This window comes from Anser cygnoides, chromosome 8, assembly GCF_040182565.1.
Source record: "Anser cygnoides isolate HZ-2024a breed goose chromosome 8, Taihu_goose_T2T_genome, whole genome shotgun sequence".
Lineage (NCBI taxonomy): Eukaryota > Metazoa > Chordata > Aves > Anseriformes > Anatidae > Anser > Anser cygnoides.
Window position 1 is genome coordinate 7,402,656 of NC_089880.1, and position 18,861 is coordinate 7,421,516.

An 18,861-nucleotide genomic window follows, 5' to 3' on the forward strand; every position below is an offset into this window, starting at 1 on the left:
TAGAGTTATTCCCATAAAATCATCGCACAGTCTGTCTCACTCTAAAGTTAAGTCCCTGTGCCTGAACCCGAAGAAAGTCACTTCAGTTCCTCTGTGCTTCCCAAGTTAACTGCAAGCGTTTCCTGACACACCGAACGCAGGCAGAAAAAGGAAAAACGTCGACTTGAGAAAAGCACAGCTTCCAATCCCCACCCACCAGCTTCAGTCAAAGGGATGACTTCAGTCCCTTTCTTAACTAATCCTGTCACTGTAAAATCCTACAGTCATTCTTCCACACATAAAGGGAAAACGGACTCACTAGGAGGACCTAGACTCTTTCAGCTTGAACTGTTAACCAATGGTGGAAATGCAAGAATGCTGAAGTTGTGCCTTCAGAGCCAATAGAGTGGATTTGTGTGTCCCACATGACTGTGTTTCCCCTGTCTTTCACATGGGCAGTATTTAGTTCAATTCAGAACTGCAGATAGTATAGCGTGCAGAGCAGCAATGGGATGTCTGAGCACAAGTGGCTGACTTCCAGGCGACTTCAAGAAGTGCATTTGTACATTTCTGCTGAATTAAATTGGAATTCTGCACCCTTGACATCCTCCTACCCTCCTGGTCTCTGCGGAAGGAGACAGCAACCTGCGCAGCACAACAAAACTGTGAGTACAGGTCTATTTATTTTTATTTTCAGTCTGAAAAGCAAATCGCTTAAAATCATCAAAATGCTATGTGCACCAAATTGAGGGTTACTTTTTTGTATGAGATGAACAAGTATCAAAAGTGTTATTCAAATTCAGAAATATTTCTTGCATGCTTCAAAAAAAAAAAAAAAAAAGAGTTCTCCTCCAGGGCAGTGCCTGCATGCACGCTGCATGCCACACTGCTTCCTGATATAGCCAGCATGCTGCTTTGTTCATGAAGAAAAACAAAGACAAAAAGCCCTACACATGTACGTTGTTCACTTTTATTTGTACCGTGTGTCTAATCAGGCCTGATCTGTCCCCAAGGGGAAAAAATAAAGGCAAACTTTAACTCTGCCAGCAAGGGCAGCCCAGACTTTGCATTCATCTGACAGTTATTATAATTAGCTATGAAAGACAGCGAAGACACTTTGGGGCAAATAGCTCTAACATTTGGAACAATGAAGTCGAGCAAGGTTCCCATCCCACCCCTTCCACGGGGGGAGGGGGAGAGCGAGCGGCCGGGGGAGCGCGAGGAGAGGGTTATGGCTGTACTGAGAAAACACCACCGGCGCAAGATCTGGACTCGCTCAGCCCGAGGAGAGGCTTTTTGATAAGCAACTTTAACTGCCTCTTGACTGCGATTTGCATTCGCTCGCCTGCCCGGTGGGGTGGGGAAGGGTGTGGGGCTCGCCACGGCACAACGTCAGAAGGTCGGGGTGGAGGGGGCACTGGGGACGAAGGGGGCAGAAAGAAGAGAATATTTCTAAGCAAGAGGCATTGCAAATGCTTCCCAGGGCTTTGCTGGCCAGATCTCCTTAAGCCCAAGTTGATTTCTGGGCAAGATTTATGAGAGTTCTCAAACAGAAGCAACAGACAAAGCAGAGCTTTTTTCCTTCTCTGGGAAAGAAATTGAAGCCAAATGGATAACTGTCTAACAAGAGGCACCGATTTGTATTTTTGTTCATTTCTTTGCAAATGTTTGTAAGACCTTTAATAAGGTCTTTCCCCCTGGCTGCCCCCCCTTTCCCCCCAGCAAAAGTTAGATTCTGAAAACTACATTCAGAGGGGAAGAAGCGAAGACAATAGAAATCTGACTCGGTCCTGGCTGGGCTGGATCTCTAATAAAGCATGAAGTGAAAACAGTTTCTAAGTGAAAGATGAGCAGACTTCTTTTAAAAAAAAATTAAGTGCAATAAGGAGAAATTGTTGAAAGACTCCAGACGCTACTAATTATGGCTTAAATAAATCTTCCTGGACAGATGTTTGCTTGCTCCCACTGCGGGAAAGGAACGTTAAAAGACACGTTTTTTTTAAAAAAGAGGATCTGAGGCAATTTTTTTTTTACCTATGATTTTTTTTAAAAAAATACCCCATTTTATTCTTTGTCTGCCCTCCTGTTATCTCCCCCTCCCCCAACCACCGCCCACCGCGCGCTGAGACACCTGAAGGCTAGACATAATGATCAACAGAGCTGCGCTCGCCTCGCTGGATTCCAGCCAGGTTTTTTTCCCCTCCACAATCAAGGAGCCTGCACGCAATGCACGGCAAGCCCGCTGCTCTGCTATGTGCACATCAGACAGAAGTCTGAACCCGGCTGCAGGAAGATTAAAGACAAACACAATCCTTTTCTCCTTTCGTTGGCCCCACTCAGCTTCGACTTCATTGCGACTCGCAAATAATTGGAAAGAAGAAACTTTGTAAATATGTACACGCGCTATTGTGCAAAGCACGTGCTTATGTGCGCACACTTTCCACACAGCCTAACTATGGGCATCCACTATTTCAGATTTTACAGTGGTTTCTACTCCAGCTTTCCCGTCAGTGCAGTATTTTATGCTAAGTTCATGCATCACTTCCACAATTGCCGAGCAGCTCTTGTATATTACGTAAAGGTTTTCTGTATGTATACAAGGCACTGGATAAACGCAAATAGCATAGAGCCCTACGTCTGGAAGGCGGTCATACTGAAATACTTAAACACTTGGTTTTAGAGAGATTAGCGAGATCTCCTAGACAATTTCGTGGCAGTTTAAAACCCAGCAGCAGCCAAATGCTTTGTGGGTAGGCTGTCCGTCTGCAAACGGAAGGAGGGGAGCGTGGCCGGGGGCCGCTTTGGGCCAGCTGGCCCCACAGCCGCGGCCTGGCCCCCGCCACAGCCCAGAGCAAGGCCGCCGGGCCCAGTGCCACCGCGCCGCCGAGCTGGCCTTGGGAGCGCCCCTCTCCCCAGAAGAGTTGCTCTCTGTTTGGTGTGGCGATGGGTGGGGTTAGAGACACCCAGGGAAAAAGCAGATTCAAAGCAGTTTTTGCTGTTTAATTTTTCAATATATTCTATGTGGACCTGGTTTCTAAACGTTCTTTGGAATTGCATCATCTTCGGGTGCAAAGTAGGGTATGGTACGAATGGTGGTTATTTTTTGCTCTTCGGTATGGACTTTGTGTGAACAAGACTTAATTGAAAATACGTCTCTATATAGGCATACAAAGTGTACTGCTTTTAATTTACTCCCTGAAAAGGCTTAAACTGTATTTTAGTCAGACTAACATGCATCTTAATGGAAAGATAGGACTTTTTTTTTTTAAAGCTATTTTCTTTATTATCGCTAATAGGCGCAAATTAAAAGGGAACCCAGCTTTGATAGCCCATATATTTAGCCTTTAAAAAAACTTCCTCAGCAGCAGAGACATAAAACAAAAGGTTGCATCTAGTGATAACACTATCCACAGGCAAGGTAAAGGTTCTCGAAGGGAGATTTCAGAGGAATAAAGAGAATGAATTGATAACTACAGTCACATTTGAATTACTGTGTTTTTTTAAAAACAAGGGATCGAACACTTCTTTGAATGAACATTTTACATACCTTGTATGAAATATCAGCTAATTCAACACAATGGTTGTGTAAGTACCTACGTATAAATTATACATGTCTATATACATGACTTCAGTAGTAACAATATGCTAATTTTCTTTCTACTTTCTCTGGTGTATTATGCTTGAAAAAGAAATTTTGTCACTTAAAATTTTATAAATGTATTTCAAAATAACGACTGCAGCTACATTTTGAAATACTGACTTTTATTTTCTTAAATGGTAATGACATAAGCAATCATATTTTTTATCCGTTTCCTAAAGACTGAAATCCTATGCAAATCAATTCTTCAAGACTTCAGAAGAGATTTATATGCTACCTTGTATTAGAAGGGAGATCTCAACTGGCAATTTATATAATGTTGGTCAATGCAAAAGTATTAACCACATAAAAGTTAAGCATTTAACCCAAGCTTATGAATACAGGGCCCTTGGATACATGTTTAGTTCAACACACTTTCCTTCTCCCAGTAAGTTCTCCTGTTTTTTGTGCATGCCGGGTGTTCAAGAGCTCCGACTAAAGTAGGTAGGAGAAACAAATGTCCAGCGTTTTTGCAAATATGACATTAGCCTCCAGCTGCTGTTGTCCAGGTACCAGAAATTTAGAGCTATGTGATTTAGCTTTTTACATGAAGAATTTATTTATTTAAATGTGAAAATTCTGACCTGTGTTTTTTGCTGACTTCTTTAAACTTTTAAATAGTTGCTGATGTCGAAACAAAGCAATCGTGGAAGCTCATGCATATTTATGACTTTGTTCCTTAAAAGTTTGATGCCTATTACAGCTCGTATCTTAGCCTATGCCCTCCAATTGGTTGTGCAAACTCCATGGGGCTACTCACAGGAACTTCAAGTTCGAATTCCTAAGTCAAGTCCTCCCTATCCCTCTCCCCCCCGTGCTCCCCCCTATAGCATCTACTTGTTTGAGCCTTTCCTTGTTCTAGCTGAAGTGCAAGTTTTAGTCATAAGAATAAAGTGCTCAGGATTACTTCCAAAACTTTCAAAAGATTGGCTGTTTCACTTATACCTTTACACAGCAGAAGTAACTTGAGAGCCTACCAGAAATGCAGTCAGTCTCAATAAGGTAACGGGGTCAAACGAGCTCATGCATTACAGATAGGAAGAGGACTGCACATTGCATTTTTATAGATAAAAAGCACAGAGTGGTTTACTGTAAACAGATTTCTGTTTGATATTTTGGCAAACTGTTGCAAAGACCAAACTACAGCTGAGCCAAAATGACTTTCGGCATGGTACAGTTAGACCAGATGGCCACGTGTTCTTTTCTTATTTAGATGAGACTTTTCCTTTCAATAACATCTTTCTTCCTGACCTGCTTAAAAATTCCAGCGAATGAAATCAGCACAGGATTTTCAATTCTAATTGACCATGTGCAGAGGAAGGGCCAGTAGAGAAATCAGTAGGGCCATTGTAAGGCACACTGCATCAATCTCCCCTTTGTCCTGAATCTTTTCTAGTATGAGCTAAAATAATTAAGAATATTTCATTTATATTATTTGTACAGCAGCAAATCTAGTCATGTTCCAGCAAAAATCATTGCAAGTTCTTCTTTTACAAACGTGTGCAACAAGGAATGTCTATCACACACCAGACAAACAGGTACTCAGCATCATTTCATTGCCAAATATTCAAGAGAAATAAAAACCCTCAAGCAAAGAGTGAATAAAAAAAGGAAAGGTGTAGGTGAACTAAGGCATGATGAACTGTTTTCCCTTTTCTAGTGAGATCAGAAAAGGGGAAAGGAGATGGTACCTAAGGAAAAAAACATTAAAAAAATAGAAAAATATAATTTTAACTATCCTAAGTACCCACTAAAAACATCTGAAATCTTCAATTGCTATTAAAATGCCTACGCAGATTTTACACACACACACCACCCACAATAAGTGGGTTGTAGATCATGGTCTCACTTGTGTCTGAGAGCTACACGCAAAGTACAGACTGTAAATACTGTACATATTACACACAAATATTATCTACAGACATATGCACATAGATTGCATCCTAACAGTCTTAGATACATTTTTTTTTCTTTTTTTGATTTGGTGAGATATCACCTGTGGACTAATATAACAATGATTATTGAGATTTAGCAAGCCAAACATGCAGAAGTTACACGACATCCCACCTATACATTTACCTAACGCACAGGTAATGTAAGCAAATAGAAAGAATCCTTTAGAAGGAAAGGAAAAAAAAGACCAACTGAAAACAATGCAGAGCAAGGTGTTTTTGTTTGTTTGTTTTGTTTTTCTCCCCACAGGATAAAATTTGGCAACAGATTTGTTATTACTATACCATTTTATACAAATTTGCTCAACTTTTTCCGGTTTAACATTATGCTTGAGCGGTTGATGGTTTTAGATTATCACTGTAAGCCTGAACCAAGAATCTACCAAACAGCTCTAGAAAATACTTATTGAAAAATAATTATGAGAATGGTTTAGGTAAGATAACCTTCTGTTCTTCAGTTAAATCAGTTTATCATTAAAACCCAAATCACTTTCTAAATGTAAAGTGGAAAAAAAAAAAAAGAGAGAGAAAATACAGTGGGCAATATGGCCTTGGGTGTATGTCAAGCATGCAGTCCAAGTAATGTGCATGAAGAAACATGCCTGAAAAGATAAAACAAAGCACAGACTTTGGGACTGGCCAGGCAGACGTGGTAAAAGGTCTGGTTTCAGCTCTCCAGCAAGATGCTTTATAGCCTTGGGCAAATCATTTAACTGCCTAGCTTCTCATCTACGTCATAGTAGTAGAATTTGAGTTTTGAATACATGGTTATTATTGTGAGGCTAGTATTGAGATACCACAGCAAAGTGTGCTGGAGACACCTCAGATGCTTGGAAAGAATGTAAATTCCAGACAGAACAATAATCTTTTTCTCTCTCTCTATTTTTTTTATTTATTTTATTTTTTTTTGTGCATGCGTGTTAGATCAGGTGATTTTTGCTGTGGTATTTCTATAGCTATAGATAAGCAAGACTGTTTCTCAAGAGGTTCAGATAATCAGTTCTAGCTTAATTTTCATTTACTTGAATGTTCTATTTTAACTTTTTGATAGCAAACAACAAAACATCAGAATATAGGATAAATAGAAGATACTACTCCATCTGTAATGATGCTCTATATTCAGCATATCGCACTGCCATTCAAGACCTCACTCTAAAATGCTGACTCCTGTAATGCTAGCTAAAATGCTGGCTTGTTTAACAGGCAGTCCCAGGATACAGTGACACTAACTGCAGGCCAAATTGCTGCACTGCATGACTTAGAGTACCAAATGCGAGTATCAGGTATTTACCTCCTGTACTTGTGTACGAAAGCCCTGATCATGTAATGGTGTTGAGCATATTTTTACTTTTAAAGCCTTAAGGACAACTAGTGAACCACTTTCTTGCTCAAAGTTCAGCCTATGCTTTAAGCATTGTGTTGAAATAGGTCTTAAATGTCTATAGAACCCTTCGCCTTTACAGTGAGAAGTAAATACCCTTGGCTGTGTTCTGCCCCCTTAGCTGGTGGAAGTTAAATTGTGTACTCAGTTTCACATTTCTATTTCTATTGACAATCTGATGCCACCACTAAACAGATGGCATTGGAAAGCCCAGGGCAGCAATTCTAAAGTCACTGCGCAGGAACAGAAATCAGCGGGCCTGAAGATCATGAGATTTCACAGAAGATTTTCTCAGGCCGCCATTTTGTGATTAACTGAAATTATGGTGTCGCACACATGGAACTGAAAACTTTTTCCTCCATTAGCAAGTATGGATCTCCATGCAAAAAAAAAAACATTTTTCAGCTGAATGTTTCTATTAATATTCATCACAGTATGAAAGAAATACTCAGACTTTCAGCTGTCTTTTGTCAGTGCTGTTCAAGATCTGCGAGAACGCATCAACAAAATGGCAGCGTGGCAGGTCTGCTGGCTGTCTCTTGGCTGGTTTGCAGAGAAGGTAGGGTGGTGAGAACCGGGCGAGGGGGAAATATCCCATGTGGAAGCACGGCCTGGCATGGTGCTCAGAGCAAGGAGGTGAAGTCAGCAAAACATGCGTGGTTACGTGCAATTGATGAGCTGCGTTTCACCAGCCTATTTGTACTGTCCAGGCTCCAGACTATATTAGCAGTCTATCCAGTTCCTTAAGCCTTGGGATGCGGATAATGGGATTGGACAAAATGATTAAAATCAGTTTGGTCTCGTGATTTCAGCTAGTAGTGTAATAGAGGCAAAACTGAAAGACTCAATTGTATGATAAAAGTACAAGCACGTCTTTGTGTTTTACCTCTACATTTTTGCAGTTTTTAGAAATAACTGGTGAGGGATTTTTTGTTGTTGTTGTTGTAGTAGTATTAAAAAAAAAAAGCAACAATAGCAAGCAACATGATCATTTTCTTGCAACATCCCAATTGAAACTGATTTTGTCTATCCAAACAAGCAAGCTCAGAAGAAATTGCAAAAATAAGTATTATATTACATATTTTTTGTAAAATCTCTAGTTAAGAAGCTTCAGGAAAAGGATGCATATAACTGCCTTTACAAAAAAAAAAAAAAAAACTTCATTTTCCAGAATGCCTTATCCATGACATGTGTTTGTGCTTCTGTTTTCAAACATTATTTTTAGTTAATCTGAAACCACTTTTTAAGAAGATGATTTGCAAAAGAGAAGGTTTAAGAAGATGAGAAGTCTAGTGAATTATAGTGAAGGAGAAAAGTGGTTCTCAAGGTTGATTAAAAGACATAAAAAGGGTTAAAAATTCAGAACTTTATGTAAGAATTAAAAATGAAAGAGAGCTAAAAAGGGGAAGGGGGAGGAGGGATGGGGGAGCTAAGCTGCTGGTGACTTGAGTGTATTTATGGATTACTATGTCCTGAAAAGAAGAAAACCAGAGTTGTAAGATGACACTGCAGGGGTTGTCTGGACTTTTCACCGAGTGTAAAGTCTGTTTAGTCAGTGTCTTAATGCCTAATGCTGACCTTTGCCCTCTTCACTCCTCCCTGCTCCAGGTGCAACATTTTTGCAAGTGCTTTAACATTATTGGAAAGTTTGTGCAGGTTTCACATGCTGCAAAGTGCAAAGACTTTTACGCAACAGCATCCATTACACATGCAGTATCAAGGCACAGCAATTTTTTAAAAATCCTAAGTACACAAAATTATTTTATGCATTTTCTGCTAATAGTTATTAATGCACTAAGTTAATAAAAACAAAAGCTTCTTTGAACGATACAGAATTTGCACAATTCTATATAAAAAGATACAAGATTAAGTTTAAAGCAGTGTTGCATACTCCCCAGCGCCGTGAATTATAGCAGGAGTAAGCAACGTATGCTGGCAACTCTATTGATCTCTCTTAAATTAATTCTCTTTGCTATGGAAATGGGAGACAAAACCAGAACCCATTGCTTCAAAATAGCCAAGGTACTGCAGCTGATTTTTGTCTGAAAAAATTGATTTCTTGTGGAGAAATCACACCAAAAATATATTTATTTATAAATGTAAATAATGTCTGAACAGATAAATTTTAAAGAAAAAAACAGTACTTTTAGTCTAATGATAAAAAAGAGGTGAACTATATAAAGTCTGTATAATTTACACTTTGATTTACATAAACAAGCAGTATAGTAACATGTATATTAAATATGAGATGCTATATATCTGCAGCTGTCAGTGATTCACATAACAAAAGATGGCACATACATGCGTTATTCACCTATGCATTATATTTAGTAGATGGTTGCTAAGATTTCTCAGGACTTGCAATTGGACTTTGCAGTAGAGAAAGTATAAACTGAATATCATCATCTTCGAGACCATTACAGATTTTGTGTTGTTTCAAAAAAAAACCTAGTACAATGGTAGTTTTCTGCCACTGCGTCAGGGAACCCATTTTGCACATTCATATTATGCTGATAGCTTCTTGAGATGCGTACCTGGCATTTAAGATCCCTTTCTTCACCTTACGATACCATTTACTAAGATGTACTCCAGGTAACTACAGCATAAATCTTACTGGAAATGCAGAACTCCAGTACATGTTTCATGTGTTTTGCGATCTATACCAGCTAACTATGCCTAAGAAAAAAATGGTATTATGATTTAGACATTTAAAGCTTTAAATAGCTAACTAACTTTCCCACATTCATTCTTCTCTGAGCTATGCTGCATAACATTCATTAAGGTGGAGGAAAAGAACAGAGGGAAAGGGTTGATTTGAAAAGGTTGAAGGTAGCCTTTATGGGGAAACTTACTTTTTCAGAAGTATCTAGCCAAAATAAACCAAGATAACACCTCTTCTAGGTACAGAATTACCTCAAGGTGACAACTGCACAAGAAGAGGTCTGATGAGGGTTTACACTGAGAGAACTTCCATGAAAAATGTGTTTGGGTTTGGACTAGAACATTATACCTGGATTCCAGACGTGACGAGCAGCCTGATTTTCCTATGACATCTCTATAAAGTTAATTTAGGCCATCTTCATTTGCTAGATAGTTTTAAGGGGTTTGGTTTTTAACCACAAAACAAAAATAACACTTACTTCATGATCTTACTATACTAGTTTATTCTATGAGTATGAGTAATTCAAAGGATCAAAAATTCTGTGAAATGTCCCAAAAGTTATATTCCTTGATTTCATTACTAACATTTGGACTACAAGAGAATCAAGAAAAAAAAAATTTTTTTTTGTATGACAGACTATTTCTAGAGCTGGGTAGCTTTATCTCAGCATGTAGAGTGCTCCTGTTCACAGTGCAGCTGCTAACAACTCATCAACACTCCTTATTTAAGAGTAGGTTACAATTAGAAGTCAAAACTTTAAAGCAACCTGAAATGTTGTTATTCTTTGTAAACTATACAACTGGAGTTGATTTCTAGCCAGACTGTATCCCTTTGCTCCTGACATTGTTTACAAGACACATATTTAGTGCAGGTGGTACTCTCCTTAATTTCACTGAAGGTCAAGTGTACTTGTCATAATTGTATTTTTCGCACAGCTGAGAATTCAACTACTTCTGTAGACTGAAAACAGACATTGTTTCTGTGAGGGAAACACACAGCACTGAAGAGCTGGTCTTGAAATAAACAAAATGAAGTAATTTTTCACACAGTTTTCTCCTATCTCATCAAGATCACCAGTTCTGAGGTTGCTCTGTATCAGTGGGAACAGCCATTTGGCTACCACCACTTAGAGAACATCACAATTCTTTGTCTGGAAAAAGTTGTTTCAACTGTCTTGGTTTAGGTGGCTACAACGAATCTTTTTCAAGACTGTGATTGGATATAAAGTTCTTATATGTCTGCAAATGACTGATCTTGCAATGGCTTACAAATATAAAATCTAATAAAAATGCAAAATTAGCCAAGTTCCTACTTGGAAAAAAATAGAAAAATATAGAAAAATAGATAACCAAAAATATAAATTGATTATGCCTTCTGCTATTTTGGAATGTCAAAATAGTGTCTTTCAGAGAAGACTCACATAAAGCTTATTCTCTGTAAATTCTAAACTGATTTGTTACAATTGTCACACACCATACTAAATCTGCAGAAAAAAAGGCATGATAGAAATAGGACTATTCATGTGCCTTGATTCATTTGCCATTATGAATTATCAGTCCCCTCACAATTTAAGAAGTCCACCTAATAGAAATTTTTCATTTAACCTTCTTTTTCTGTGAGTACACATTTCCTTCATCCTCCAACTTATGACCATTCATAACTCCTTCCTTACAAGTTTTACCCGAAGAAAGGAAATTAAACCAACCATTACTGAATTGTGCTTGTTTTCAAAGTTATTTTCCATGTTTGTTGAAATTAGATATATTGAAAAAACAGGTGTCTCCTCCTGCAATTTTTTTATAATACATCAGTCTTATGCGACACTTAGGGGAAAAAAAAATCTTCCAGTAAACAAATTCCTAATGTATCATAGACACGAAAGAGAAGAAAATATAACGCAAGTCCACCACCAGGGTCAGAGCTCAGGTGTTCTCCAGAGCATCAGCTCACAAAATTCTAAAATAAAATAAAATTCTCCTGGTGAAAATCACTTGCTGATGAGCTGCTCCTCACCCATCTCTTCCACCCCCATCCAATCTGCTTCCTCCAACTACTCTGTACTGCATGAAAATTGTGGTATTCCCCTGCAAAGGGTGCACTTAGGATGTAAAAACTGCATCTAGTTACCATAAATAGGAAAAGTTACTTTAGATGGATTAGTTTTTTTTGTTTGTTTGGTTTGTTTTTTTTACTTAAAAGTACCCATGCAAGTAAAATAGTGCCCATGTGGGGCATTTGCAAAGATATACATTGTTGTTAAATTCAGACAAAGATTAGGATTTCAAATCTGCATTTTTGCTATTAGTGGAAAAAGCACATAAATCACCAGCTTGCAATCTGAACAATCTCTTTCATAGTTTCCCTACTTGCAAATTTAGAGACAACTTTCCTCAAAACAGAAAATAGCACAGTAAAGAGAGAATTTAGTCTCATGAAATTTCAGTGAGTCAAAATGTGGGACCATCATTACTTTCAATCTGTGAGATTCATTTGACATTTTGTTTCTAGATCCAAGTTTCCTCTTTCCTCTCCTTGTTGGTGACTCATGTCCTTAAAAAAAAAATTAGTTTGTTTTGTGATAAAATCCACATTTCAATTCTATAAATCACATTCCAAAAAAAAAGTGTGTGCATGTGTGAAAACCCTTTAACCAGTGTCCTCTGATTGTTTTGTATGTATGTTCAGGGAAAAATTAACTTAATTTAGAGAGTCATTCATCATGATGATTCTACCAGTACCAGCATTCTAGCTGAATTTTTCAGGCTTGGTGGCAAAATTTGGGTAATGCATTTGAGATCTTTTCCAGGAAAAATCTATTGGTCATATTAATGAAGTGAAACCTTAGTAACTTAAAAAGGCAATGAAATTCACGTCTTTTTCAAAGAGAAATTAAGAATTATGAAGTTTTTGCCAAAAGACAAATTTAACTTTATTAAAGTTCAGACTTTGTCTTGTACAAAGAAATTGGTCAAAAGAAATGTTGCATCAAGTTCATGAGCATATTTCTTAGTTATGTGACTGTTTGAATTGGTTCTCCTAAGAAGATGGCAATGTACCTGTTCCCGTTCAGCCTGCTTTGTAGCAACTAGCTCAGCTGTGGTGAAACTGAATTAGGATAATCCCCTAAGGAAGGCTTCAGTGGGTTAGGACTTCATCATGTGTTTTCAGCACATGTGAAGATTCCTGGTGGAAGGAGACTGACACCTCATATAAACAGATTATGAGAACCAAAAGACCACTGAATTCACTAAATGGACTTCACTGAACTCAAAAACTTTTTATTGTGTTAAGACCTAGCTCTCTGCTTTGTCCTCTGCTAGGTAAAGCAGTGCGTGGTGCCTATGTCCTCTCATTTTCTTCTCTTCTTTGGGATTTACAGAGAACAGACAGCAATGATTTCCTGCTGGATGCCCTTGGGATTCACTGTGTGCTTTGGGCATTGAGGGGAGAGCAGAAAGTCAAGAAAATTTGAGATTTTTATGGGAGAAGAGGTTGTGGCCTTTGGCTACTAGATCTTAATGAGCTTCCTGCTTCTTTTCTCCTTAGCTTTCTACAAAAGGAGGTGGTGAGCATAAAGAGAACTGGAACTGTGCATCCCTTCTTGCCAAAGATTTATCATACGGTATTTTATATTTAGAAACTTAACTTGGCTGGCATTTCTCCTACTGCACAAATGTAAAATGAGTGAGGTTATCATAGCATGAAAGAGAAATGTGGGAGAGAAGACCTACTTTTCAATTGTTCTATTTGAAAACTCATACTTTATTTCACAACAAGCAATGAGATTCACTTAAACGTATTCTACATTGGAAGAAACTGGGCATTCCTCATTATGTGAGAATATTTCTGAATGAAGACCTTCTGTATTGTTTTCCATTTCCTTACGAAGGCCTTAGACTGTACCAGCTGTCTAAACATATTTACAGTCTCTGCACTGCTGCAAAACCACTGTAGTGGAATTTGTGTAAGGGTCAAAGGTAGCATAACTGAAGAGTTCTTGTTTGGGGGTTGCTTTTTAAGAGACAAGAAGATAGCCATGCATTTTCTGCAAGCATAGCTACACATATAGATGGCTCATTGTAGAAGCATTTGTTAATCTTGATTAGAGATTCAACCTTTCTAAGTGACTGTTGATCATTTGGGAAGCTTTATTTTTTTTTTAAATGTAGTTCTACATTTTGTAGCTTGCTTTTGACTTACCTATTGCTCTCTACTCCCTCTTTCCTTTCTTTTTTTTTTTTAATTTATTTATTCAATGCTAGTTGAACAACAACATCAAACCCCTTCTCTCTCAGTGTACTTGCCAGATTAATTTTACCTTTACTTATTCACTGGGGGGAGGGCGGGGAGGAGGGCAGTACACGTTTTGGGTAAGATGATAACAACATCTGAAGCCAGGAGCTGAAATGAGATCAGATCAAGCTTACCTAAATGCAGATAAGAAATTTAACTGTTCACTTGAATCAAATGCTCAAAATTTGAAGGTTAATATAATTTATGAAATTTCTATTTGGAGAATCCCTCCCCCATCCTCCAGGAAAGACATCTGGGTAGCACTGAATGGAGTTTAGTGTTTGAACGTCCCATCTGGTTTCATCATGTTAACACATGATTCCAAGTCATTCAAGAAGTATGAACAATGGATATTGTATTCCATATGCTGCCATGTGGATTTAATCTTTAAAAGATGGTGGCACTGTAGAACTCAACCTTTTAGTAAAAAAGGTCAAAACATTTAATGTACAGCAAACTTATTTCCCATAGTCTCAGGAATGTCGAATTTTATCTTACTCTAAAAGCAATAAGCATAAGACACCTTTCTTATATAGTACCATTCCCATTCTTAACCATCATATCTTGATAAATCAAGAACACAATTCCTAAACATGGCATCGAAAAGAGACATTATGACAGATTTCCACATAATTTCATGGGAAATTATTTCATTATTTCAGATGACTTCCACGTGTCTTAAAAGCAAATGTTGAAATTTGCTATAAGGCAAATGGAAGATGGGCACTTTTGCCTTCCATGCCTAGTAACTACCTTTTACTGGAAATTAACAAAACCTACAAAGCATCTCTTCCAAATAAATGGTGAGTGTTTTCATCAGACCAGTATTACTCTGTCTCAGTGATGTTGAAAAGAACATCTCATTCCTCTCCTCTTGAATAAAAATTCAAATTTCAATTAACATCTCTTATTCCAAAAATTTTAATACATGTATTTCTTCATAAAAACAACTGACCCAAGGTCCTGTAACAGTGATCTCAACAAGTATTTTCTATATTTATTAATTCATCCCTAGTAGGAGTAAATATTCAATAAGTGCCTTGTTATGAAAAGTCAATAGAACTAATTCCAAACTGAAAGATCTTCATAGAAACTTCAGATGTAAGCAAGTATTTAAATATTTGCTAACTGCCTTTAAGAAGATAATAAAAGTAGATTATTTCATTTGAGCACTTGGAAAAAAGAATGAATTTTACCTGTTAGGGTGAGAAGATGGGGAAGTAAATAAAGAGATTTGGGAGAAAAAACATCTTTTTAATGGAATGAAGCACAGCAAACATGTTTGAAAATTTACACCATGTGTGTGAACATGTCATTTTAAAGTCACATTGCTGAATCTCAAGTCTCATTTTATTTTTGGTGATAAGACCCTTGAAGATGTGATTTCTCATCAGAAATCCCTGGAAATGGACTAGAAACAGGAACTAGCTCATCCTCAAAACTGTGAAGCCAGAATCAAAGTTGTGTAACAGGGCATTATAGATTTGGCTGGTAAGGAAAGACAAAGAATTCAATGGAGAACGATAAAGGAGATTAAATTACACCATTCAACATTTTATGAGCTCAGTTGAAATGAATCTTTTCAGTGTCACCACAATTACCAGCCAGCGCACAGGGTGAAGTAAGCTAGATAAAAGTTGGTGAGAAAAGCAACATGGATCATGTGACATCAGGATTTTCACACCAACATCTAAATCAGAAGTATTTAAGAGGCTATTGATGATGCTTGAAAGATCACTCTTGTAACCTTGGAAATTTGTTTATCTCATGTTGTTTCGGTTGAGAAAACCTATCCAGATAATCAGAACTATATTATTTGGAGCTTGAAAGGGCAAAAGAGGAAAACATAAATGCTCCAATTTGCATTAGGTACATGAATGACTTGTGGGAGGAACTAGCGAAGCTCACAGCGTAGTTGCATTGAAGGTTAGCTATATCAGTTGGAGATTTTCCTTAAACATATGGAGATCATATAGACTATTAAATAAGCATGTTATAAGGATTCAAGTGTCACCCCAGGCTGATTACCACAGGGAAATCATTGAACTTCCTAATTTATGAACAGAACTAGAGAATGCAAGATTAGAATACAGATGATCGAACTTTGCTGTATTTAATATGCTGTCTCATTCTTCCTATTTAATAATTAAATAATTAATTAGTGACTGTGTTCCTTGATGACCAGCTTGGTTTTACAGAACTAAAAGAGAACTGTTTGGTTCATTTTGTAATACTGCTTTCACCTCTTTACAAGTAATAATGGTTGAGCACTCATTCAGTAGATTCACGCAAGCTGCAGCAGACAGCCTGTGTGAGAAAGTCCTGAGAGCGTGTCGAATTCAAGTACTCTGTCTAGAAAGGCATAGCTTTTGAGTTATCAAGACCTACTCCTTCAGTTCCTTATGTTGGCAGGCACAGAGTCTCCAAAATACACAATATTTTTCTGTCTGCAATTATTAACACAGTAAATGTTAGGAACCTCCTTCAATCATTTGTAGCACCTAAATTACCACAAGCACTCATCAGGCACTAAACAGAAAAAGGGAAAACAGAACTGAAGTACTAAACCAAACCAGTGTGAAAACACATCTAAGATCTTACATTTCTTTAGCATTATGGGACAGGAAAAGCATGCAAGAGCCTTGCTTAAAAAGAACTAAAAAAATCCTGTCTTCTCGGACTTAGAGAGTTGGTTAGGCCTTATTGGTTCCATATAAGCATTTTGCGCAACATGACTTCTCTTTTTACGGTGGAAATCTTTGACTTCTCACACAAGATCTAGAGTTACAGTTGGTTCTACTCGTGATTGGTTTTGCTTAAGATGCAGCCAGAAAAATACAAAGATGTAGCAAGACTTTCCAAAGGAGGAAGAATTCATTCAATGTTGTAGCTGTTTTATGGCAAGTAGTTAGGCCACACTGGCCTAGCTAAACCACACAATCAAGTAATCAACAGCAGTATGTCCATTTTAAGAGGGCAGTAGCAGCACCTGATAGAACCGTTGTTACTGAATCAGCGCTTCTCTGATTTGTGTTGTGTGGGATGGTAACGGTAACTTTTGGTTCTAGAATGGAGTAAAGAATATGTGTTTTCCAGTACATTGTATTCAATCATCTTGCTCCTACCTATGCTAAACTTCATAAAAAATAGAATGTTTCCACTATTGTATTCTGCACTAGGAAGGATGGATATCTCAGCAGTTTGATTTAAGTTCCAGCATTAAGGTAAAATTAAGTAGCTTTAGTGAATGTGTCCACTCTTGCTGGATATCTACACAGAGTTGCCAGTAACTGAAGCTAAAAGGTTGTCCTAATATGAAGGTTTGCAAGGGCAGTCTGAATTCTGACTTGGACTTTGATTATTTGTAAATCATGGCTAGCCGTATGGAGGCTCTAAGTGCATTATGATCCAAATAACTAAATTCAAATTTAAATCTTTTCTCCATTAATGTAACTAAGACATTTGTGCACAGCAGACATTTGAAATCTCAGTCTCTCCCTCTTGCTAATACAATCTTGTTTTCCACATATAAATGGCAAGCTGCCAATTAGGGAAGTACACACTCTGCAATGCAAAGGAAAATAAGTAGATATGTCTGTATGTATAACTACGAGTCAGAGTATTGTCTGGTGCAGCTGGAGTGAAAAACACTCCAAAAAAGCTAATTACAACTCCAGTCTTTATTATTATAAGCTAAAGCCTTTGTGAGCTAGAGTTACATTCTTCACTACGTTTTATTAGTTGTATTTAAGTTTTACTTTGTTTTTCTTCTTCCCCCAATTCAAACACATGAAAATAAAATTGTGTCAAAGCCATTAAAACAAAACAACAACAACAAAAAAAAAGGCAATTTATCAAGCCATAGAACAAAGAACACTTCTCTTCATTCTTTCCATTACCTCTGTGGAAGAGCCTATGAGCTGCTTTTAGTTCTACGTAGAACAATTCCAATATAGACACCACAGTTTCATTAAAATATCTACCAAAGAAAACCTATTAGTATGGACTGAAACACTTTTATAAAGCTTCCTTTTCCCTTAAGGGAGGAAAGAGCAAGTTACTGGTGAAGTCAGTGGGTGACCCACACTCCTGTTCCAGATTCAGAGTGGTATAAAATGAGAAATTCCCTTTTGCTCATTCCCTGACTGGCATGCTGTGGGAAGACACGTTAAGATTACTTCCCGTTATTCATTCCAGAGTAAAACAAAGGAAATTGATAATATTTCAGACATTGCAATACAATAACATAGAAATCTAAACAATTCTGTATGGTATATCACATACATACAGCCATATATCAACCTCAAAACCTGGTGGTAATCATCTGTTCAGCATACTGAAGAAAACATACAAAATTTACAAAACTAGGAACACCTGTGTTCTCTATCTATACTTTCTGTACAGGTACTGAAAGCATCTTGACCATCTACAAGGTCAGCACTGTTGTTGAACTGGACAAAATAAAAATACAACCATCGTCATATTCATCCTCCTCTCTAGTTAAAAATGAGAGACTGAGCATAACTAAATTGTGTAGGCTCTATAATCTCTGCATGACCGTGTTGCATGCTCTCCACATGAAAGGCTTGGCATCTTCTTGTGCCGCACTGCTCAACATAAGCTGCTTTGCTGTAATTCACAGACCACTTCTGTACAGGAGCATTGCCATTTTTCATTTGCAAAAAGCAACTATATGAAGTGTTAGAACTTTCAGAAATAGAAAAATGTGTCCTACTTTTAACTTAACAGAAAGCGGCATTTCATCTTATAGCCTTGCCAGTGCACTTGTTAGTAATGTGATGTGATGTGTCATGTAGGTTGAAGTGAAGTTGTTTGCCTCAAGGATCAAGTGCCACTTCTCACCAGAAATGCAAGATTTCACTTCATGTTTGACTTCTAATTCACAAGTAGTATTGCTTCTGAATATCAACTTTTCTGTCAAGCTGGAAAATAGTGA

General features: G+C 37.6%; 2 long non-coding RNA genes across 34 annotated transcripts in view; one reads left to right on the top strand and one right to left on the bottom strand.

Annotated features, from left to right (window-relative positions):
* The window catches only part of LOC106041948 (uncharacterized), a 275,268-nt gene that overhangs the window by 188,342 nt on the left and 68,065 nt on the right, over nt 1–18,861 (bottom strand). The gene's annotated exons all lie outside the window — the stretch shown is intronic.
* LOC125183156 (uncharacterized) overlaps nt 137–18,861 on the top strand; it is a 66,206-nt gene continuing 47,481 nt past the window's right edge. Inside the window, exon 1 of one of the 6 annotated variants that reach the window (XR_007164496.2) lies at nt 137–644. This is a non-coding gene — a long non-coding RNA (uncharacterized lncRNA). The remainder of the gene's footprint in view (nt 645–18,861) is intronic. The other 5 variants (XR_007164499.2, XR_007164494.2, XR_007164497.2 and 2 more) reach the window with 5 other exon arrangements.